Below are 26,213 nucleotides of genomic sequence, written 5' to 3'. Positions count from 1 at the left end.
AAGATCCTACAAGAAAAAATCGATTTTTCCCTTCACGATGATTTTGAATCTGAAGATTCTTGAGCTACACATATTTCTGACCTCCACAGATATCCATCAGAATTAATCTTGAAACTTTCTTCTCATTGTAGATCCTTTTTCTCTAAGTAGGATCTTAGCCTTTTGAACCTTTGATCAATCTTTGATCTTTGATCGCGAACTCAACACTTGAACAGTAGTCTTTCTTCTCATTCTTGATGTAGAAGCAATCACCCTCTTCAACTTGGGCATGTGAGAAGACAGGATGCCCAACTCTTGGGTGTTAGAAAGAGATGAAGAAGGAGAGATGGCATGGAGAAGGAGAGAGAGATTTGAAATCTCAAAAATTTAATTACCTAAAATCCTAGGAGACTATCTCCTTAAATTGACCTTTTCTTGATTCCAAATCATTATCCAATTAGGCTAAAAGGATTAGTTCTTATCTCATAAGATCATTTGCCTTTTAATCTGATTTTTTTTAAAAAAAATTAGACCCAATTGGAAAGACCCTTGCCTCAAATATCAAGTGGATGTGTCACCCTCATCTTATAATGCAAGATGAGGGGCACCACTTAATTTACAAGGCAGGTAGTTGGGGTGCCAACTCTTGGCGCCCCCTTAAAGTTTTAAGTGCTCAAGAGAAAGGGCGTGGCCCCTCTCTCTCTCTCCTTTCACACCTAAACAAAAGAGGGGCGGGCCCCTCTTTCTTTCATCCACCCACTCCAAGGTATGCACCCTTGGTCTTTCCAAAAAGGGAGGCATGCACCTCCTCTTTCTTTCCAATTAATCCTCACCACAAAAGAAAAATCAATAGAGAAGATAAGAAGATTTGTTTGCCAAATAATTTACTTTATCCAATCCTTTTGGGTCTACAAATAGGTGCCCAGCTAAGTCCAAATCAAAATGGATTTAGATTAGGTTCAAGGCTATAGACTTGATCCAATCCTTATCTAATAAGGAATCAAAGTCCAGAGAAGAATTGGATTTAACAATGTGCTAGCATGGTTCTCTTAAACCCAATATAATTTCACTAAATCCTAATTCAATTAAAACTTCATAAGTTTAATTGGTTAATTCAAGATTAAATTCCTCAATGTGTGACCTCATAGGTTTCATTCTATCTGGTAGTGAAATATATTGTGATCTCTAATATAATATCATCAAAACTCCTTTTGATGAATTAGGATAATTCTAACTCTGTCCTTCGAGGGTCATCGATCATTAAGATGACGTCTGATAAGTCTAACATCCATCAGTGATCCTAGCAGTATGTAGTGGTAATCTAGTAGAATAAAAGTTTAAACCCTTAGGTGTAGTTATTGTGTGATTCAGCCCTTCTATCGTGAGTCCCGACTTGATGAAAGTCATAGAGAACTCGTCAGACCCCATTATCAGTCATATGCTAGATTGGCTCGACTCAAGTTCACTTGAGAATCCTATGAAAATTTTTTTCAATATTCACATTTGCTTTGGCCAAAGACTTTTTGAACTCAGTCTCGTAAATCGCATAGGACTTCTCATTTTCTACCAAGATCGATAGATTCCTTCTAGGTGCATCCTACTTCTAACAGCGAATCTGAACTTACTGTAGCCAACATACACAGTAAGGTACCAAATGGCTAGGGACCAAGAGAATGTGCAGTCAAACTCAGTAGCCTCGCTGCGAATAGCCAAGACACCGCAGGTCAAAGAACCACTCATACTATTGCGGTATCGAGACAATCACTGACAAGTGAGTAGATATCCAAATAGTTTCTCGTGTTGGTCATGCTCAGTGTAAGTTATTCTCTAATAACCATCTGCACTCTCACCTCAGTATCCCAACATTGCAGACCTAAGACTCATAGATCTAGAAAGGAGGTGATCTGTGTATCGATCTTTAAATAGATTGATTAGTGTCCTCCGTGACGATCGTTTGATCGAGCATATTTAGAAACTAACCATCAATTAATGTATATCTCAAATTCTTAATATCTTGAGAATATAAAAAAATCATCTTTATTAATTTTTGAAACAAATCATAGACACATAAACATGATTGAAAATAAAAAAAAATCTTTTATTAATAATAAAAGTATTCCAAGTATAAAGTTAAATCCTAAAATTATATAATGTGTTAGTCAATAATTGGCTTCTAGGGTACTCACTAATAAGGATCATATCGTGAAGGTCCTTGAAGGCCAACAATACAGCAATACAAAAATAACCTTCAGGATTTCAGCAGCCTTATAAATCCTGTCGGTAAGATTTTTTTCTCTGATTCGAACCCTTTCTCTTTCAAATCTGAAATCTTCCTTTTCAAGTCTAGAAGCACCTTTAATAAGGCCTCTAAAATACAAAAGATGGAGGCATAGAACTCCTCTTGGGTGGCCAAGAGGGGGCACATAAAAGGGGGCTTACACAAAGGAGGGTGCTAGAAACCCTAGTGTGGTTTATAGCTCCACCTTTCTTTCCTTTTTGGGATTGGCAGCCAAGAAACTCTAGGATTTTTTGCTGCTAGAACATAGAGAAGACTAGAGAGAGAGGAAGGAAGAGAGAGAAATTTAGAAAAAATTGATTTGGTATTCATTCGCTTCATCAAGTCAGAATATAGTGTATCTTTATATACATGATCAATGTGACCCAACCCAAAAACTCTTCTGATTAACTCAATATAAGATTACGCTCACCCAAGCCCATATACACCCATGACTTGATCCAATCTCATAATCTTGGACTCAATCCTAATCCAAATATAAGTTAGCCCCTCAAGGCCCAAAACTCTTGAATCTCAAGATCCGAAAGGCAGACAGCCTTTCATCCTAAGGCCCAAACTTGCCCTAGATACCCCATGACCACCTCATGAATTTTGGACCTTGATCTTAGCCTTGGTCCCTTAAGCCTTGGTAGCACCATATAAGGCCCAATAATCTCCATCTTGGTGCCCCAAGGCCTCAACCAACTCTGTCCTATCCATCAAGTATATTAGTGTCACATATTTTTGAAAGTTGTCCGATGGAAGTACCTTCGTCAGTGCATCCATTGGATCCTCCTTAGTGTGGACCTTCACCAACTCCACTTCATCTTCTTTCATAAGCTCTCTGATCTGATGATATCTGATGTCGATGTACTTCATCCTCACATGGTAGATAGAGTTCTATGCAAGTAACAATGCATTCTGACTATCGCAGTGCATCCTGAAGGCCTCCCGTGTGAGGCCCAACTCCAATGCCAAGCCCTTCAACAATAGGACCTCCTTTGCTGCCTTTATAATGCCAATATACTCTGCCTCAGTGGTGAATAAGGCCATGATAGACTGCAAGCATGATCTCTACAAAACAGGACCTCCAAACAGGCTACATACAAAATCTGTTATCGATCGTCGAATATCCATGTCTCCACCAAAATCCACATCCACGAACTTTCCTATTAGCCCCCGAGCCTCCTTGGATGTGTTGGAGAGTCTCTTAGCATCTTCTCACTATTCATAATGGATGTCGACTCCAAAAGTACCCATCAAGTATCTGAAGATCTCCTTCAGTGCTTGTCAATGCTCCCTGTTAGGCTGCGCCATGAACCTACTAATCTGACTCATTGTGTGGGCGATATCCGATTTATAATACACCATAGCATACATAAGGCTCCCCATACCAGAGGCATATGGCACTCTTTCTATCTCCTGAGCCTCCATCTCAGTCTGTGGCGACATCATCTTCGAGAGTCTAAAGCTCCCGATAAGTGGCAGCTCCGTCGGTTTTGCTTTCTTTATCTCGAACCTCTCTAAGACGTTCTTGATGTAATCTTTCTGAGATAAATGCAACACCCTCTTGGCTCAATCTCTAAAAATTTTTATACCTGAGATCTTCCTCGCATACCTCAAATCCTTCATCTCAAACTCCCGAGACAAGGCTACCTTCAATCCCTGCACAACCTTCCTACTCTTATATGCTATAAGCATGTCATCCACATACAAGAGTAGAAATACCCTAGACCCATCCTCCAAAGATTTAACATAAATACAAGGGTCATACTCGCACCTGAAAAGTCCGATACTCTTCATATAAGAATCAAACCGCTTGTACCATTGCCTTGATGATTATTTCAGTCCGTACAGTGATTTCTACAATAAATAATTTTTTTTCTGCTCCTGGCTCTCGAAACATAGGTGGATGCTCCATGTAGATGCTCTCCTCCAAATGCCCATAGAGGAACATCATCTTGACATCCATCTGCTCTAACCCCAAGTCCTGAGCTGTACGATGCTCAGTAGCATCTTGATGGAAGTATGCCTGATGACGAGAAAGAAAACCTCACTGAAGTCGATGCCTTCCTTTTGAAAGTATCTTTTGGCCACTAGCCTCATCTTGTATCTCATACTTTCCTACTCTGAAGGCCCCTACTTGCATTGGTAAACCCACTTACAACCAATGGGTTTCTTTCTCTGTGGCAATTGCACCAATCGTCACATCTTGTTCTTGTGGAGAGACTGCATCTCCTCGGACATTGCTTGGACCTATCTCTCTCTATCCTGGCTCTCCATAGCCTCCTCATAGGTGTAAGGGTTCCCATTTGCTATCACCAAGACATATGACACTGTCTCCTCAAAGCCATATCATTTTAGTTGCTTAACGTTCCTTTTAAGCTTATGCAGCACAACCTCGATGTCCGTCCTAGGTCCAGCTTGCTCTTACTGGACCTCCTAACTTTTTTCATCCATTCGAGCTCTCGCCACCTATGAAGACACCTTTGAAAAGTACTCCACCTGAATATCAAGTCCTCTCAATACACTTGTAAGTGGCAAAACAGAATAGGATGTTAGTTATCCAGTGCTACCCTGCTAGACCTTCTGCTATTCTTGTTGCTCCTTCATGCCATCTCGTCTTTAGAAAACTAAATTTTCATCGAAGGTGACATATTTACTGATGATGACCTTCTTCTATAAGAGATCCTACAGTCGGTATCTCTTAACTCCTCACAAGTATTCTAAGAACATCATCTTTCGTGATCTGGCATCCAATTTATCCCACTCACCAGCACCGATGTGCACAAATGCCGTGCACCCAAACACCCTTAGGTGGCTCAGTCCAATCTTTCTTGCAGACCATTTTTTCTCTAAAATACCACCATCTAACTTGATGTGATGTGATCGATTCATCAAATAACAGGCTACATCCATTGTATCAACCAAGAATGCCTTAAGAAGCCCCGCCTATAGCCTCGTGTACCGTGCCTTTCCATAAAGATTCTGTTCATCCTCTTGGCCACCCTATTTTACTAAGGAGTTTCTTTCATTGAGAAGTACTTTTTGATGCTACACTCCTTACAAAAATTTTAAAACTCTCTATTGGTGTACTCTCCATCATTGTCAGAGCGCAGACACTTCAAGCTCCGACCTGTCTCCTTCTCCACCTCAACTTTCCACACTTTGAATTTGATGAAGACTTCTAATTTTTCCTTCATAAAGTAGACCCATACCTTCCTTGAGAAATCATCTATGAAGATCAAGAAGTATCTCATCTCATTTCTGGCTGAAATCGAGGCCAGTCCCCACACATCAATGGGAACTAGTTCCAGTGGGACTATACTGTGGGCTGAACTGTTGACAAACTATACTCTCTTATATTTTTTCATCTGGCATGGCTCATATACCTTTGAGATACATCCATCAAAATTTAGAAACAGAGCATGCTTGCTTAGCTCCTTCATCCCACGATCTCCCATGTGGCCTACGCGATAGTGCCTCAATCGATAAGCCCCCTATTAGTCCTACGCTACTGCTGCTACATCATATTCCCCAATCACCACAGATCCTTCTATTCTATAGAGGTTGTTCTCCATCCTCCTCTCTCATCACTATCATGGCTCCATTTGAGATGTTCAACACCCCACTCCTTGCACGATTGCTGAAATTGTAGCCACTCCGCTCTAGGTAATCCAGTAACATGAGATTCTTCTTCAGATCAAGGACGTGCTTTACATTAGTGAGTCTGCATCATCCCATCAAACATCTTCATCCGAACGCTCTCAATACGAACAACTCTACATGAATGATCATCTTCAAGTATCACACTCCCTTCATTCATCTTGATGTATGTAGCGAATCAAGATCGATTTGGAGTGTAGTGATGCGAATATGCTGAATACAGGATCCATACATCTGTATATTATCTATGACCATCTGATACCATCAAGAGATCATCCTTCACTTCACTATCAGCTACCGTACTCAGTACATCAGATCTTCCCTTATCTCCCTTCTTGTTCTTCCACTGCAAGCAATCTCGTTGCATTTATAGCACCTGACTTTCTTCTTGCTCCTACTCTTTCGAGACTTTGACCGTCCTCTTGACTTGCTTCTTTTCCTTCCTCTTTCTGATCTCTCCCCCACAGCCAAGTCTTCCTAAGGAGCACCTTCCTCGATCAACTTTTTCCGCTGTTCATTGGACCGCAGCACTAAGACCATATCTTCATACTCCAGGATCTCCTTGCCAGAGAGCAACGTCGTCACCAATGGATCATAGGAAGAGAGCAGCGAGCACAGTAGTAGCAATGACTTATCTTCCTCCTTTATCTTCACCCTGATGTTCAGCAACTCATTACACACCTAGTTGAATTTCGAGATGTGACCCAAGACATCTCCGCCTTCCTACATCTAAAGGTTGTACAGTCTCTTTTTCAATATCAGTTTGTTGTATATATTTTTTTTTTCATATACACGGTGTGCAACTTCGACCACAAATCTTTCAAAGTTTTCTCCTTTAATATCAAATAGAGTGCCACATTTGCTAAATATTCTCTAATCACAGAACAAGCCTTCTTCTCTAGGGACATCCACTGACGATCCGTTATCCCTTTAGGCTTCTCTTCCAATACCACATCCAGATCTGCTTGAACCATGAGATTTTCCACCTAAACCTTTTATATGAAAAAAGTTCTTTTTTTCCATCAAACTTCTTGAAATCAACCTTCATCTTGCTTCCTATGACTGGATCCAAATCAAAAACACAACAAAACTCCAAGAGATTTGAGAAATACCTTAATAGGGTTCTTGCTGAAATTTTAGCCTTTAAAGATTTTCAACTTCTAGAGTCTCCTTCTTTCTACACACAATCCATGCTCTAATATCAATTATTGGAGTAACTTTTTTAGGTTATAGATGTCAAGAAACAGCTAGGATCAGGTTGTGGAGATCCTTGAAGGCCAGCAACACAGCAATACAAAAATAGTCTTCAGGATTTCAACAGCCTTGTAAATCCTATCGAGAAGATTTTTTACTTCGATTCGAACCCTTTCTCTTTCAGATCTAAAATCCTCTTTTTCAGATTTGGAAGCACCCTTGATGAGGCCTCCAAAATATAAAAATGGGGGCATGAAATTCCTTTTGGGTGGCCAAAAGGGGGTGCACAAAAGGGGGCTTGCACAAAGGAGGGTGCTAGAAACCCTAGCACCTCTTTTCTTTCTTTTTTAAGATTGGCAGCCAAGAAATCCTAGGGTTTCTTACTGCTAGAACATAGAGAAGACCAGAGAGAGAGAAAAGAAGAGAGAGAAAGTTATGAAGAAAATGATTTAGTATTCATTCACTTCATCGAGTCAGAATACAGTATATCTCTATATACAAGGTCAATGTGACCCAATACAAAAACTCTTCTGACTAACTCAATATAAGATTACACTCATCCAAGCCTATGTACACTCATGACTTGATCCAATCTCATAATCTTAAACTCAATCCTAGTCCAAATATAAGTTAGCCCCTTAAAGTCCAAAATTTCAGAATCTTAAGATCCGAAAGGCTGACAGTCTTTCATCCTAGAGCCCATACTAGTCCTAAAAATCCCATGACCACCTCATGGACTTTGGACCTTGGCCTTAGCCTTGGTCCCTTGAGCCTTGAAAGTACCATATAAGGCCCAACAGCACATGGGTTGGCCGAGCTTTTCTCGGGTCCGTATGTAGTCTGTGTGGATTCTAATATCTGCTAAGAAATTAAAGTAATTTCTTGAATTGGAGGTAGAGGCTATCATTTCATATAAAATAGAGGAAGAACCTTTAAACTAAAGTCCAAATCTTTAAAATTAAATATTCATATACTAATATGATCTTATTTTTTCTTTCAGTAATGGCTAACAATTTTTCGCTTGCTGTTGGATAGCGGCAAGCTCATCAAACTTAATTTTGATAGCTGATATCGAAAGCTCAAGATTATCTTGGAGTATGAGAGAATCCTTTATGTGATAACTGGTCATGCACCTAAGGAGCTTACCCCGAACACTCATGATGCGATCAGAGATACTTATTAGAAGTGGCTCAATGATCAAGTCACTATGCATTACATTATGAGGGCGGCTATGAATGACAAGTTTGCTCGCAAATTTGAGGATGCTCAGTTGAAAAAAATACTTCAAGTATTGAATGAATCCTTTGATACTCCTGATGACGTTGAGAGGCATAAAACATCTTGTGCTATCTTCAATACTCGGATGAGGGGAAAGGCATCGGTCTCTGATCATGTATTGTACATGATCGAGCAAATCGAGTGCCTGAGCATGAGCAGCTAGGGAAGGATGTGATTTTGAACTCTTTGCCCAAATCTTACCTATCTTTTCTTAGTCATTACAGAATGACTAAACCTATAGTGAACTACCATAGTTTGTTAGGATTATTGTAAACCTTTGAAAAGGATCACCAACTCCAAAAGAAGCTCATGAACATGGTGGGTGGTTCTTGTTCTGGTGTCATCTCTTTAAGAAAGGGATGAAGAAGAATAAAAAGAAGGTGCAGCATGCTAGGGTTCCAAAGCCCAATCAAAGCAAGAAGTTAAAAGTTGATAAGAGTCAGACAGAGTACTTCTTTTGTAAGAAGTCAGATCATTAAAAAAAAAATTATCCTCAGTATATAGCCACCCTTGACCCTAATAGGCCGAACAAGAGAAAGCAACAATCTATTGCTGGACAAAGTACTTATATAATAACTTCTTATAATTTTTTTATTTGTAATACTATCTGAATATTAGATATCGAAAGTCTAATTAACATTTGCAATTCATTGTAGAGACTTCAGGTCAGTAGAAAGTTCAGAGACAACGAACGATTCCTGAATGTTGGAGATGAAAGCCTTATTCCGTTCTAGCTCTAAAAACTATTCAGCTTATTTTTGAATCTGAGGTTGTTATGTTAGATGATTATCATTATTGTCCTTCTTTTTTTATGAATATCATCTCTGTAAGCCTTTTAGTCAAAATTAGTTTCAACTTTTTAATAAAGAATAATTTTTATGATATCATTGTGAATGGTACTGTAATTATATTTGGACAATTAAAATATGGCATATATTTTCTATCACAGTCTATTCGTATAATGTATACACCTAATAAACATTCTAAAATAGATAATGTCTGCTATGCTTATCTTCGGCACTGTCGGCTAGATCATGTGAATAAAAATAGGATAGACAGGTTAACTAAAAAAAAATCTTCGATATTAATGATTGTGAATCATTACTGACCTATGAGTCCTATCTTCTTAGGAAGATAATAAAGTCATCTTTTAAGAGAAAAGGTGAGCGAGCCGTCGATGTTCTGGGTCAAGTGTATAGTGACATATGTGGACCCATGAGCATTAGTGCTAGAGATAGATTCAACTACTTCATCACTTTTATTGAGGACTTATCGAGGTATGGGTATGTCTATCTTATGAAATATAAGTCCGAATCATTTGAAATATTCAAACAATTTCGTGGTGAAGTAGAAAAATAAACTGAAAAGAGTATTAAAATTTTTTAATCAGATCGAGGAGGTGAATACCTTTTCAATAAGTTTCTGATATATCTAGAAAAGAATGAAATTCTCTCAATGGACTTCTCCTAGGATATCACAACACAATGGGATGTCGAAAAGAGAAATTGAACTTTGTTAGATATGGTTCGTCCATGATGGACTTTGTGACTCTGCCAATCTTCTTTTGAAGATACGCTCTAGAAACTGCTTGTTATATTTTGAACAAAATTTCAAACAAATCAGTTACAAAAACTCTATATGAGATATGGACTGGACATAAGCCGATACTCTCTTATCTTGGGATTTAGGATTGTCAGCTTATGTCAAGCATCTGCATGCCAATAAGCTTCGACCTCGATCTGATAAATGTATATTTGTATGATACCTAAAGAAAATAAGAAGATACTATTTCTACCTCACTAAAGAACAAAAGGTGTTCGTTAGCAATAAGACATTCTTTTTGAAAAAAAAAATCTTTGGAAAAGGAATTGATGCCATTAAGATCAAACTTGGAGAAGTTCGTGAGGTAGAAAATCAGGTACCTTTGAGTAAAAATATAGAACCATATTTTATTGGAGAATCAAATCAGAATCTGTTATAGAGGCACCATTAAGAAGATTCAATAGAGTACCGTATCAATCAGATAGATACTATAATTTCTTGATCGAGAAGGTGATCTTGTTGAACTAGATGAGAATAATGAGAATTCGATCATCTATATAGATGCCATGCAAAGGCCCAACTCTGAGAAGTGGCTAAAAGTCATGAAATTCGAAATGAACATGGAGATCAATGGTGTATAGACACTTGTTGATCCATCCAAAGGGATAAAATCCGTAGGGTGCAAATGAATCTTCAAAAGAAAGAGAGGAGCGGATGGAAAGATGGAGATCTATAAAGCCCATCTAGTTATCAAGGGATGACGTTATGGTATGGACTATGACGAGATATTCTCTCCTGTAGCAATGCTCATGTCTATTCGGATTATACTTGCTGTAGCAGCACATCTAGATTATGAGATCTGACAAATGAATATCAAAATCGACTTTCCTCAATGAAGAGTTGGAAGAAGAGGTATATATGATACAACCTAAAGAGTTCACATACACAGATGAATTTAAAGTATGCAAGCTAAACAGGTCCATATATGGACTGAAGCAAGCCTCTTGAAGTTGAAACATGTATTTCAATAAGATGATCAAAATGTATGGCTTCGTTAAGAATGAAAAGAAGTCCTGCATCTATAAATGAGCTAATGATTCTGTAGTTTTTTGAATTGTATATAGATGACATACTCTTAATGAAAAATGACATCCCTACTTTATAGAGTATAAAGCTATGGCTACCATCATAGTTCTCCATGAAGGATTTGGAAGAAGCATCCTACATCCTAGGAATAAAGATCTATAGAGATAGATCTAAAAGATTATTTGGATTATCCCAATTCACATATATCGATACCATGCTGAAACAGTCCAGCATAAAAAATTTTAAAAAAGACTATCTACCGATAGATCAAAAAGTTACTCTTTCTAAAAAAATTATTCGATAACTCCTTAAGAGAGAGAGCATATGAGTAAAATCTCATATGCCTCAACAGTAGGATCTATCATATACGTTATGATATGTATGAAGTCGGATGTGGCCTACTCACTAGAGATATTGAGCAGATATCAGTCTGATCCAGATGAAAATTATTAAAAAATTATAAAAATAATTCTTAAGTATTATAGAAATACTAAGAATCAATGGTTAATTTATGGAGATACTAACTTTAAACTTGTGAGATATACTGATTCTAGTTTCAGTCAGATCGTGATGATAGTAAAAATATGTCTGGCTACATATTCATTTTATTTGATAGAGCGATCTACTGAAAGAGTTTCAAGTAGCACAAAGTAGCTGATTCGGTATGCGAAGTAAAATACATTACGATATTTGATACTGCAAAAGAAGCTGTTTAGTTGAGAAAGTTTATTTGTGAACTTGGAGTGATTTTCTTAGTTGAAGGTTCAGTTTTATTGTATTGTAACAGCACTGGAGTTATCGCTCAAACCAAGGAACCCAAATCCCATCAAAGAACAAATATATTCTGTATTGCTATCACCTAATCCATGAGATCGTCGATCGAAGTGATATTGAGCTGCTAAAGATTAATAGAAAGAAAAATCTGGCCGACCTCTTCACTAAAGCTTTCATGACAAAAGAGTACGATGATCATAAGTAGAAGATGGATATTAGATACCGTCCTAATTGACTTTAATCCAAGTGAAAGTTGTTAAAAATATATCCTAAAGCCAATTATCTAATCTGTAGATGATTGAGCTCTTTGTAATTTGTATATAAATTATTAATGAATAAAAATTATTTTTTGACAAGTTCATCATAAAAGTATATCTTCTTTTGAACTCTTGTATTATGATGAAGTCCTTGGAACTATGATATAATTGATAAAGGAGGATTTATCGAATAGTTTTTAAACTTGTTCGTGACTAAATGATGCATTATTAATAAGGACAATAATGTTTATCGAGTACAGATCATTATGTGCTATATGGATTGATTGTCCTCTCAATCAAGGAGTATGGAGGCACTGGCATAACAGATCAATAAGATGTAGAAGTACATCATCACTGAATAGTGACTCATCTGAGAAGTACTCTGTTGTCAAAAGTAGCTCATAAAGGATATGGACATAATGTGTCCCTCCGACCTAAGATCACTATGGTGACTTATAAGCAACTTATTATGCTTTGAAGTCAGACTACCTGTATTTCTAATAAAGTGACAGAAGGCTACTGGATACAGTTAAGTACTTATGAAGTTGGTGTGTGAGTCAAGATAAGATTGACCCCTCTGGATTACAGGAGTTAATACATCACTGTATTTTAATTTAATAAAATTTTGATCAGGATAATCCATATGATGGATTTGAAAGGTTGAAATACAATGTAGATGACTATTTCAAGATTGACAGGTAAACCCCAAATCATCTTGAGCATTATGATCAAAGGGATGGGTTATGCGATAGCCAAATGTCAAGATTTTTGAGTATTACTTTGCAATTATTCAACCTATCTAAATATTAGATATCATTGCTAGATGGTCACTTCAATTAGTGTAGGAAGGAGTTTCTAAACTACCGCTTAGTGTTCGAATCTATGGAGTCATGCACAAAATTAAATAATATAGAAAAAAATTTATCAAATATATACGTATTCAATTTGAAAGTATGAGATTTGATTGAACATGTAAATTAACTTAATTAAGAATTAAGTTATGCATCATACGAAATTTAATACTAACTATGTTCAGCTAGCACTACACATGAGGTGTGGATTTGATTCCAGAGATGAAATTGATCGAATCAATATTCCAAATAATTATGAGAGATTGGATCGAGTCCTAATTACTTTAGATCAGATCTAATTTAATTGGATCTAATTTTATTAAGACTTAATTAGATTAATTATCCAAATTAGACATCGATAAAATTCTAATTGGATTAGGATCAACAGTCTTTTTGAATTTGGTTCGAATTGGATTCAAATTGAATCCAAATCTAAACCAAATTTGATTTGGTATACTTAGCCATATTTCTTTAATATTCATGCATCACATGGGCTGACTAAGATGGGGAGGGATCTCCTTTGGGTGTGCTGCATGAAGAGAGAGGTGCAAGTTGGCGCCTCTCCTACTTTACTTGAGAATCCTTGTGATTTAAGAAGTTTGGATATACTCTACCTGGTCTGTGGTGAACCTTGCTTCCATCTGTTTGACTTTTTCTTTCGGCAAAATGGATCGCTACTCTACTCTCCATCAATTCTAACTAAAGCTTCATATTGACCGCCAGTGGTCAATCAAATGCTCCAAAAAAGCAACCTTCTCCTTCTCTATCAAAAGCCTATTTTGAAGTCGAAGTACCTTCTCGATGCCACCCCATCTCGCTTCTTCAGCTGTCTTACCCAAATCTATGAAGTGTTCCAAGAAAGTGATCCTCTTTTGGATAGCGCAAAGTTCATTGCTGCATTGGATGATTCTTTCGGTGGCACCCCATCTTGCTTCCTTGATAGTCTTGTTAAGTAGACTTCGATTAGATTCTTCTTCTCTAGATAGTACGACTTGTCTATCCATTCGATATTTTCTTGGAGGTGCTTTATTTTAGCAAAGGCCTTGATCTACTACTTCTCCCTCTCTGAAGCCTTTCGACTAGCCTTGGAGGTCATCTTCTTGGCCGAACAGACTTTCTTCTCAAGAACTTCGATCCCTAATAGGCTCACGGAAGGGGTTCAGCACCGACGATTACACAACCATAATGTTCGCATTGATCAAACTATGGAGAGAAATGGCAAAATACGTGATAAAAATTAGAAAAACTGGAAGGTAAAAAAAATTATTAAATAAGAAGTTTTGTTGTTAAATAAAATAAAAAAAAAGAGATTACAAAGCCAAAGCCTAAGTAGAGGCATTAACCACCTCGATCTCGAGAGCTTCTAGGACATCGGTAGGAACTTCGACTGTTGACTAGGCCCGAGCTATCTCGATGACCCTGGACTCTAATTGGGGTTGCTCTCTAGTAGCAAACTCAGCTGGTTGCTGATCTTCACCTGCCTCATCCCCATTTAGCAAAGAGAGGTCAATGTCAGGGAGGTGGGCGACTATCCTCTCTTGAAGCACATCCTGCCACAGAAAGAAGTCTTCCTTAGAGAAAGCTATCTTTTTCTGGGTGTACTCTAGAGAGGACTGAAACACCTTAACCACCTACCGACCTACATTAGTGAGTTTCTCATCAGCCTCCTGATGTCTCTTTCTTTCCACCAGAAGTTCAGCCTCGATCTTCTTCGGTGCCACCTTAGCCTTCCTTTGCACAGATTCGACCTTCCTCTGTGCTACTTTGGCTACGGTCCTTGCCACTTTGGCCACCTCCTTTACTGCCTCAGCCACTATCTTTGCCACTTCGGTGGTCATTTGTGTGGCTTTGATTTTCTCCAGCAACTCCCTCAGGCACTTCACCTTGGTCTCAACCTCGTTGGTCCTTGTGTAGAAGGCCTTAGATTCCTTGTGGAAATTCGTGACCTCTGACTTGGACACCTTTGCCAAGCTACTGAATAGGGCAATGTAGTGATTGAGCTATGAAAATGATCAAGTTAGCTACCTAAGATGCAAAGCCAAAAAAAAATTAAAGAACTCACCCAAGTGTAAGTATTGATGGCATCTCTTTGCTAAATGTTTAAACTCTGCTTCTCTAGCTGGTTGGTGTCCACTAGAAGAAGAAAGCTCCAAAGCTACTCATAGGCCACTTTGTGGTCTCACAGGATGGAGCTGGAGAGAATGATCGAAATGGCCTGCGACCCCTGGCTGGAGAGAGGAGCTAATTTTGAGCTGCTCCTCTCAGCTCAGGGAGATGGCTCTGAGACATGAGAGGCAAGGTCTAGCCTCTAGGCCAGTGGTGGGACTGTCGGTGCCCGAGCTTGCACCAAGACTGGGGGTGGCGGATGAGCTACCAGTGCTCAAACTTGCACCAGAGGAGCTTGGACCACCACCACAGGTGAAGGAACACCTTCCTTGGTGGGTTGCTTCGCTTGAGCAGATGGAGCTTGGTGCAGCTTCTTTGGCACCATCGCACTAGAAGATGAACCTAAGGTCTTCCTCTTCTTCAGGTCTAACTTCTTCATTGCCTCGATCTTCTCAGGCCTCATTTCTATGTCAAACCAAAAATCAGTTAAAAAGAAAAAAAAAGAGGAAGAAAAAAGAAGAAAAGCATAGATTGGCCAACCCGATCCTTACCTAGGGAATCGGCTAGGCTGAGGCGATGTTAAAGAGAGTCCACTCTGACAGTTCTAGAATTTTGTGCTGGTATAGCACATTGAAGTACTGTCGATCTACATCCCCAACTTAGGAACTCAGAGGTCAGACTCCCTAAGTTGACCTCAACTCAAAAAACCCAGTCCCTTATGCCTGAGCAAGAGACACTCCTTCCAAGCATGAACGGATGTAGCGGCACCTCGAATCAAGGCACGAACCTCAGAAAAGGTACCACCAATCATCAAAATAAGGATGTTTGTTGAGGTTATAAAAAAATTAGAATAGATCAATAGACGGCTCAATCTCCACTAGGAAGTAGGCCATCAAAAAGCTAATAAGGAAGTGCCATGAGTTCGGGGCCATCGAACCCAAGGCCATACCAAAAATGAGGAAAAGCTCAACAATGAAAGGGGGGAGGGGAAGTCTAAGGCTAGCTCAAAATGACTCCTCATACAAAGCGAGCCGACCAAGAGAGGGTTGCATATTTTATCAGTTGGATCTGAGAGCTTTAAATCAAATTCGGATGGGATGCCGAACTAGGCCCTCAGCATACTAAGGTTCTCTAAGTCCATTGTAGAGCAAAATCTATCAGTATGAAATTCTCACCCATGCCCGACATTGGAATCCCTAAGATCACCTTCTGAGGGAGAATTGGAGGGCTCTTTCACCACTATTTCTTTTCCTGATCTAACCATTGCAATAGATAGCGCTAAACCCGAAAAAGAAGGCAAAGGAAAGGAGCACAAGGATGAAGAAGAAGAATGAACGGACATAGAAGAGCAAAGACAAACAGGAGAGTGGCGGAGGAAGGACCCTAAAAGACTAACCTACACATCTGAGAGTAGACCCACTAATGAAGCTTTGGACTCTCTCGTTAGAGCACTGCCATCTCAAGAAAGAAAAAGACTTAGAAAAAATAATGAGGAAGAGGATAGGGGAATGAAAACACCCCTATTTATAAAGGCCATGAATGGCCCTTGATCCCGCATTGATTTGGCTCGAGCTGCTAGATGACTACCACATGAAGGAACCAAATCGATCGAAATGATTTCTCCTAAGGGTACATTTATGTGCACATCTCCAAAAATGCATGACGCCTCGAATCCAGTTAAATCTTTAATAGCCATCGACTGACAACTCTTCATCTGACATCCCTTCATGAATCTTACAGACTTGCTGAAGTGATGGTTCAAGGGCTACAGATGCACCATTCTGCCCAAAGAATGGGAGCTCGATACATGTCTTCGGTGCACACAAAGTAGTTCATACTCCCTATGCCCGACCTCTGTTCAAACTAGGGAGTAGGGGGCATATATATGGGTAGTACTCTAGTGCACAGTCCAAAAGCACAAATGAGTTCTGGCTGTAGTCGACCTATGCATTAACCACCGACTCATGCATCGACCATCGATCCTCACATCAGCTGTCGACCTATACACGTGTTTCTGACTCCTCATTAGCATCTTCATTTACAAGCCTTTAGCCTACTTGTCAGTCGTCGGCTCCAGCATTGGCAGCCAAACCTATTTTTAAGCACATTAGACTACCGACCTACATAGTGACCATTATTCACATCATCAAAATAACATCCAAACATCAGACACTGATCCAGGGATGGTGCCAACCCCCACATTGGTTCCAACCTAGGCACCTATCACCAGTTCTCATCCTTGACAAAGTGTATGGCATCTTCATGCCACACTCCCTCCACTCCCAACTCCAATCACTATGTTTGAGAAGATCGGTAGGAAGCTTTCGTATGGTCCTTTCAAATCAAGCCATTAAGAAAAGTGGCTAGCCATGCATAAGAAAAGGTCATGTCAAATTTTCAAATCTTAGGTACTCAAACCATGGCCATTAAGAAAAATGGCTAGCCATGTGCGAAATAAGGTCATATCAACCACCATGTCCTAGGGGCTCTGACTGGGGTCATTAATGAAAATGGCTGACCACATGCCGCATAAGATGGCGCCACCCGCCAAATCCATAAAAATCAAAATGAGAATTTCGAGGGTATGGCAGAAAGATCTCCGACTATTCTTCTCTCCCATGGCTCTTACCTCTATAAATAGAGATAATCAGAAAACCCCAAAGAATGCAATTTTCACACACACTTCATCTCATCTATTCCAGATTTCTAACTTAAGTGTCAGAGGGCCCCATCGAAATCATCTTGATTGAAGACTTATTTTGAAGGTCCAATCGCCATCATTTTCATCGGACACTGCCGCACTCCAGCAACTTTGGCGCGAGCTAGAAATCTGCTGCAACATAACCAAAATAAAAACAACATCTCAAATTCAAAAGAAAAAGAGTAGGAATATCCAATATTAATTCAAAAAGGATTAGATATCTCCACATAAGCATATATTTTTATTTATCCTGCTATAGACATCCATTTATTTTGTTAAATAATTTATCCTTTCCATTAGTATTGATTTTTTTATAAGTGAGATAAAGAAAGTAAAATGATCAATAATTATTAAATAATTTTACTTAAAATATGTTTTGATTTTATTTATTCTTTCATTATATAAATTTATATTTAAATTTTTATTATCTTTTTATGTATCATATGGGTATTGTTGCTATCAAAATCTGACACAGTTAGGACCATCTAGAGGATGTTGTTTGATCCGTGGTGGTGATGTCTTGGAGTAAGAATCTGTACACCAAAAGAATAAAAAAGTTCATCAATTAGCTCCGACCAGATCTCCAATGCTTAAGTCAGATCGGACATTGAAAGAACAAGAATAAAGAGAATATAATGAAGCATTATAATATACAATGTTACCCTGCTCTGATTGGCTCATTTGGGCCTTCTAAGAATCTGATGAGGTCAACTTACTCGGCTTTCTATTGAGATCGACTTACTGACCTTTTGATGAGGTGGACTTCCTCGACCTTCTGATGAAATCAGATTTTTTTGGCTTTCTGATGAGGTGGACTTCATCGACCTTCTGAAGAGGTGGACTTCGTCGGCCTTCTGATGAGATGGACTTCTTTGGCTTTCTAATGAGGTGAACTTCTTCGATCTTTTGATGAGGTCAAACTTCATCAACCTTCTGATGAGGTGAACTTCCTCGATCTTCTGATGAAATAGACTTCCTCGACCTTCTGATGAGGTTAAACTTTCGTGATCTTCTGATTAGGTGGACTTTCTCAGCCTTCTGATAAGATCAGACTTTCTCAGTCTTCTGATGAGGTGAACTTCTTCGACCTTCTAATGATGTGGACTTTCTCGATCTTGTCAGTCTTCTCGAATTTTTTTCGATCTTGTCAGCCTTCTTGAATTTTTTTTCTCAAATTTTCTCTTCGATTTTATTAGCCTTCTCAGATTTTCTTCTCAAATTTATCAGCCTCCTCAGATTTTCTCCTTGACTTTGTCAGCTTTCTCAAATTTTGATGACCTGTGGACGTACACTAAGGAAAGAAAAAAATATGATAGATGAGGGCTTATGAGTCTTTCACCATGAGAGATTTGAGTTGTGAAAGTCTTTCCCCTTCAAAGTCTATCTCTTTTGAGTTTCTTGATCCTATTTATATAGGTGTGAAGAAGGATCCGTTGTAGAAATTAAGGATTGAGACATAACTTTCTCCTTATGAGCAATCAATTTTTTTTTATTTGAAATTTAATCTACCATAATAATCCTTTCATTTCTAGATTTTTCTTAATAGCAAAGGTATAACTGTCCAGAATTCAAATCTTTATAAAATTACTTGCCACGTGTCAATCAATGATAGGGAGGTGATTTATATGTCATATCATATGCCTCCTACTTTCAAGTTCAAAGCAATTTTATTGCTTTGGATGAAAAAGTAGTCAGTAAGAAGTCAAGATATCTAAAATATTCAAAGTACCTCAAAAATCAAAATATTTGAAGAATATCCAAAGTAGATCGAAAGTTGAAATATCCTAAGTAAATCGAAAGTCAAAATATTTGAAGTAGATCGAAAGTTGAAATATCTGAAATAGATCTAATGTCAAAGTATCTGAAGTCAAAATATCCGAAGTAGATTAAAAGTTGAAGTATCTAAAGAAAATCGAAAGTTGAAGTATCCGAAGAATATCTGAAGTAGATCGAAAGTTGAAATATCTAAAGTCTAAATATCTGAAGTAGATCGTAAGTCGAAATATCCAAAATAATCAGAAGTCGAAATATCCAAAGTAGATCGGAAGTGAAAGTATCCGAAGAATATCCAAAGTAGATCGAAAGTTAAAATATCCGAAGTCAAAATATCCGAAGTAGATCATAAGTTGAACTTCGACAATAAATCTTTCCAAGTCAATGTCGTCATTATTTTTGGCCCACCATGTAGCCATGTAGGGTCTCCGAAGGGTTAGTCCTTTATAATCGATTAGCTAGAGCCAGAGCCAGAGCTCATACCTTTTATTTGGTCGAGTCTCATTCAACCAAATTGAATCATTTCAAGCTCGAGCTAATATCTTTCATTAGGTCGGTGTCTAGCCAACCAAGTCGAATCATCCAAGCTGGAGCTTGTATGTGTTGTAAATCGATTCTTGTCTGATCAAGTCAAATAGCAATTTATAAAGATCTTTCTCAATTGGTCGAGATCGACTTCGATTATTGTAGCTCGATGTTCGTTGTAGGTCGATGTGGTCTACGGTAGATCTTTTGTTGCTTCAAATTGAATATTGTTCCTGTAATAGGAAGGCACAAGAAAAGTGAGATGGAGGGTGAAGAGTCAGCTCCTACATGATGCGCCAAACTATTGCTACCAAAATCTGACCCGATTAGGACCATCTGGAGTGCGTTGTTTGATCCACGGTGGTGATGCCTTGGAGTCATAGATCTGCACACCAAAAGAATGAAAAATCTCATTGGATTGGCTCCGACCGGATCCTCCGATGCTTAAGTCAGATCGGGCTTTGAAAGAATAGGAATAAAGAGAATATAATGAAGTATTATAATATACAATGTTATCCTGTTCTGATCGGCTCATTTGGATCTTCTCAGAATCTGATGAGGTCGACTTACTCGGCTTTCTGTTGAGGTCGACTTACTCGACCTTCTGATAAGATGGACTTCCTCGACCTTCTGATGAGGTCAGACTTTTTCGGTCTTCTAATGAGATGGATTTCGTCGATCTTCTGATGGGTGGACTTCTTTAGTCTTTTGATAAGATCAGACTTTTTTGACCTTATGAGATGGACTTTCTCGACCTTCTGATGAAATCGACTTTCTCGATCTTCTAATAAGGTCAGACTTTCATGGTCTTCTGATGAGATAGACTTTCTCGATCTTCTGATGAGGTGGATTTTCTCGATCTTTTGATGAGGTCAGACTTTCTCGATCTTCTAATGAGGTGGATTTCCTCGACCTTTTGATGAGATGGACTTCCTTGGTCTTGTCAGCCTCTTCAGATTTTCTCCTCAACCTTATCAGTCTTCTTAAATTTTCTCCTTGATTTTGTCAGCCTTTTCGAATTTTATTTCAGATTTTCTCCTTGAATTTGTCAGTTTCCTCAAATTTCCTCCTCAGCTTTATCAACCTCCTCGAATTTTCTCCTCAACTTTGTCAGCCTCCTTGGATTTCTAATGACCTGCGGATCTGCACTAAAGAAAAAAAAAAAAGATGAGAGCTTATGAGCCTTTATCATGATAGTTTTGAGTTATGGGAGTCTTTTAAGTAATAGAAGTCTTTCTCCTTCAAAGTCTGTTCCTTTTGGAGTGATCCGTTGTAGAAATCAAGGATTAAGATATAACTTTCTCCTTATGAGCAATCAATTTTTTTTTATTTTAAATTTAATCTTTATTATAATTCTTTTATTTCTGAATTTCTCTTAATAGCAAAGATGTTATTATTTAATATTTAAATATTTATAAAATTATTCATATTAATGATAGAGTAATGATTTATATGTTATATTTAATATAATTTTTATTGAATTAAAATGAATGGAAAGAAGGGTATAGCTGTATAAAATAATAAATTTTATTATAAATATGCTGTTATATATATATATATATATATATATATATATATATATATATATATATATATATATACATATATATGTACATATATATATATGTATATATATATATATACATATATATATATATATATATGTATATATACATATATATATACATATATATATATACATATATATATATATACATATATATATATATACATATATATATATATATATATATATATACATATATATATATATACATATATATATATATATATACATATATATATATATATACATATATATATATATATATATATATATATACATATATATATATATATACATATATATATATATATATATATATACATATATATATATATAATATATATATATATATATATATATATATACATATATATATATATATATATATATATCTATATGAATGCCTGTATGAATGTATATATATATATATATATAGGGTAGTTCTCTGCACTACTTCCGAGTGTAGAAATAAAGTTTGTGATCCTGCCAACCACCGTGCACTGGCTCAGCCACCAGCTACATCAATGTTGGACCACTAAAGCGATCGAACCACTTTCGGAGGTTGGCAACATCTAGAAATCTTCGCGTGAACACATGAAGTGCACCGCCAACCTCGTCGATTGCCGAGACACGAAACACCTCTACGTACACTAAAATTGTTGACCCAGTACAGCATACTGATCCGACCCTGGGGAAAACCCGTCGGAGATAGCCCCAAAAGATCCAAGCATCAGACGCCGGCCTGGTCCTCGCTGACCTTAGTCTCTTTCACATCGTCAGAATTCGACACGTGGCAACAGATCTGCCATTCTCTCTTCTTTTGGTACATCAGTCGCTTTCAGTCCTCCACATTTATTCCTGATTAAATTTCAAATTAAAGACAAGGAGATTCTCCCGAAAACAAAACTTTGACACTGAAGATCATTTTCACCGTCTGACCATGATCAGACGGCGTTGAAACGGAGAAAGTGGCCACTCTAGTCAGCTGTCCCGCTATTTCAAAACAAAACTCTTGCATGAGCTGGGAGGCTTCGAGGAGGAATAAATAAATAAAGTTAAAGCAAAACAAAGGTAATAGACGTCGTAATCACGCGCGAGGACGGTATGCGAGGCGAGACCGCGCGCTCGCCGAAAAAGTGTTTTCTTTTGCTGATATAACCGAGTGACAACCGGTGGATTTAACGCATCGAATATTATTATTATTATTTTAAATTTATATTAAAATTAAGAATTAGAATGAAAAGACGTGAACATTATATTAAATAAAATTTTAAATTTATTAAATTTGAAGAAACTAGTGATGAATTTATTCTGATACTTTATAAAAGTAATTAAGGTTAACACATCAATATAATAAATATTAATTTACACCGCTGGCTTGATTTTTATATTTATTAGACATCAGCTATGATGTGAATTGAAAAATTTTATGATGTATTTGGATCACAGCTGAAATTAAAATTAAAATTAAAATAAAAATTAAAATAATTTAAAATTCAAATCGAAATGTTCAAATTTTTCAAAGTATTTGATTTATAACTGAAATCGAAATCAGAATTGAAATAAAAATTTAAATTTATAATAAAAATTAGAGATTGAGTTCTATATAGATTGAATCATTCTCATTTCAAAATCGAAATCGAAATGAAATTCTTTCTAACCAAATAATGAAAATAAGAATCATCCATTCTAATTCTAAACCTCCATTCTCTCAAACTAAACACTCTCTTATCTTATTTGAAGTCTACATGTAAATAATCTCATTTTACATTAGCCTTAATTCAGTATCTTTAGGACTAACTCAAATCAATATTTGGATAGACTTTTATACCTGCTACCATTATTCGATTTATATAAGATAATAAAATTTTAAAATTATGAGATAACTTATTTTAAATAGCAACATATCACTTCTTATAACAAACGTATCACGTTTAATAAAGCAAGTTAATGGCTTAATTTTTTAAATTTTTCAATGATATTTTCATCCTCACTTACAAATAGGGACCAAAAAGTCTTCAGTTAGACAACCATTTCTTTTCCAACAATACTTTTTCATCCTATTTTTCACTTCTGTGACTTGCCTCAAAGATCTCTATTGGTCCGGCAATGGTTAGAAGGCCAACGTCAATAACTAAAAATATCTTTTTAAAAAAATTAAATTAAATTTATATAGAAATCTATATGAATGCGGTGCTTGACTACTCCGATCGCCTGTTGTGAGTATATTTGAAAATAAAAACATAATATATCAAAAAAATAATCCAGAAAAGGGATGTGGATCAATGGAGAGGTAGATCTCAACGTGTCTGTATTTTCAATATTTCTTTAACACCCTTGCAACAGAATATAAAAATATTAAATTTATTTAAATAAATAATAATTAAAAACAACAGCTGTCATCTACCATAAAAGCCAAAGGTCCGGGACAAACCGCGTAAAGGTCAGAAAAGGACAATATTAAGTCGACTAATCTAGGATCAGGACACCCGTAACTTCCGCTTAGATCGGGGATTAATCGAGGCTGCACCCTCTCCCCTCGTCTTAAAAGGCCGCGAGAGAGGCCACCGGTGGCTCTCGGCGTCCCTTGCGGAGGAGACGACCGAGGGAGAGAGAGCGCGCGATCGAGAGAGAGGCAAAGAGGAAAGAAGAGGGAAGAGAGGCGCGGGGCCAGGAAGCGCCTCTCATCTCTCTTATATATATATATATATATATCTTTTACTCTCTCTCTCTCACGCCTTTGTGTGCGTCTCCTCCGCCTTCTTCCCTTCGCCGCCGCGGGGCCCCGGCCGGATGTGAGTAAATATTAGCTTTTTTGGCTCAATTGGCCGATCCGGAGGGCGATCAAGGGAGAGATCGTGAGATCTGGTGTTTTGACGTGATCTGCTAGAGAGATCCGGCGATCAGGAGTCTTTTGGCTTCTATCTGGAGATCTGTGGGGAGATCCGGCGAGCCGAGCCCTTTCCGGCGAGGAATATCCGGTAAGGGCACGAGATGTCCAAGGAACTAACGCTATTTTCTTAGATCCCCAGATGCTTCCCTTGATTTCGATGTGGTTTACCATTGGATTTGTGTATTTTGTCTTTGAAATTGTGTTTTCTTAAAAAAAAAAAAAAAAGAAGTTTTGAATTTGATTCGATTTTTTCGTGGTGTGGGCCTTGGTTGGGAATCTGAACTTATTCTAGCTTTTATTTGGATTTGTATTCTTTCATGTATGTTCTGCTGATTTTGCCCTAAAGGTTGGAACCTTTTCTTATTCCCTCGTAACGTTGTATGTATGAGCTTTGTGGGTGGGTGTGGGTGTGTGTGGTGTGTTGGGGGGGGGGGGGGGGGGGGGGTTCACTAACTCCGTTCTTGGGGCATTTGTTGACGGATCGAAGTGAGTATTATTTTCATTTGTTGCTCTATTTTGTTTTTGAGTTCCTTTTTGATTTACTTGTTTGGTCTTGCACCTGATCCTTGAATTTTCGGGGGATATAGTGTTTAGTTACAAGGAGTCAGCTTGATGATTGAATCATTGCTGTTTTGTTAGATGACAAGATAAGTATCTCAGTGATTCTTTGTATGGAATTCTAGTTTTCTTTTTCCCTGAAATTTTGTTTTAGGTCTTGGTGGTCAATCGGATATCCTCTATTTTACTTGCTCCTGATGACTATTCTGTTGCTGTATCTAGGTTCATGATAGGATTGTTCTAAATGTTCTTTCCATTTTCACGAGGTTAACATTTTTTTTCTTGAAAGACTTGATCTTTTGTCTGTTCCTCCCTGATCTTGACTGTTGGGTTACTGTTCTTCCTTAGGCTGTTCTGGCCTGCGAGGAGGCAGATATGTCGGAAAGCGTGTCCATTGCAGCTCATAGTGTATATCATTGCCGTCTTCGCTGGGTTTCTACGATATTTAATTTTCTTGGTATTGGTGGCAGTTTTGTTTAATTTTTAGGAAAGTTTTTGGTCATTTTGTTGCTGTTATGGCTGATCCTTGAATATCCTAGTGTAAATTGTTCAAAGGAAGCCAGCTGTTGTAGAAGCGTCTCCAGTCAGTTTTGTTGCGATTGCTTGCTATATTTCGCTTACTTTGATTACATATAGTTTTCCAGATGATGTTATGAAAATGTAAACAATTGAAAGATAAAGAAAAAAAAAACCTTTTGGAAATAAAGCTAATGTTCCTCAATTAAAGTTAGAGGTGATACTTTGCAGCTTGTTTTCTGGTGCATCTGGAATAAAAGCTAGCTGGAAGTGATTATATTGTTAAATCCTTTACTTTTTCTTAGAATTCCTATGCGCATATCGCTGTACTTTCGTTGGGATTTGCAGATGCTCCACATCCATTGCCGTTTTTAGAATTGTTATGCACTGATACTTTATGCAAACTGCACTCACTCTTCATGTAGCTTTTCAGTTTTATGTTATGGGACATTCAAGTTTGCCCATTTTTAGCATGTCTCGTAGTGTAGATTTTTGAAATATGATTTGAAATATGCATGCTAGCAATCTAGATGTCGATAAGAAACTCTTATCTTAGTTTGGGACTCTTATGTAAGCACTCCACCCACAACTATTGCATTTAATGATCTTGTTCCAATCCTCTGCTTCATGCCAATAACATTGCTGGTTCCTTCTGAAGCTTCTCCCGGCTCT

This window comes from Elaeis guineensis, chromosome 1, assembly GCF_000442705.2.
Source record: "Elaeis guineensis isolate ETL-2024a chromosome 1, EG11, whole genome shotgun sequence".
Lineage (NCBI taxonomy): Eukaryota > Viridiplantae > Streptophyta > Magnoliopsida > Arecales > Arecaceae > Elaeis > Elaeis guineensis.
This window is presented reverse-complemented; position numbering follows the sequence as displayed.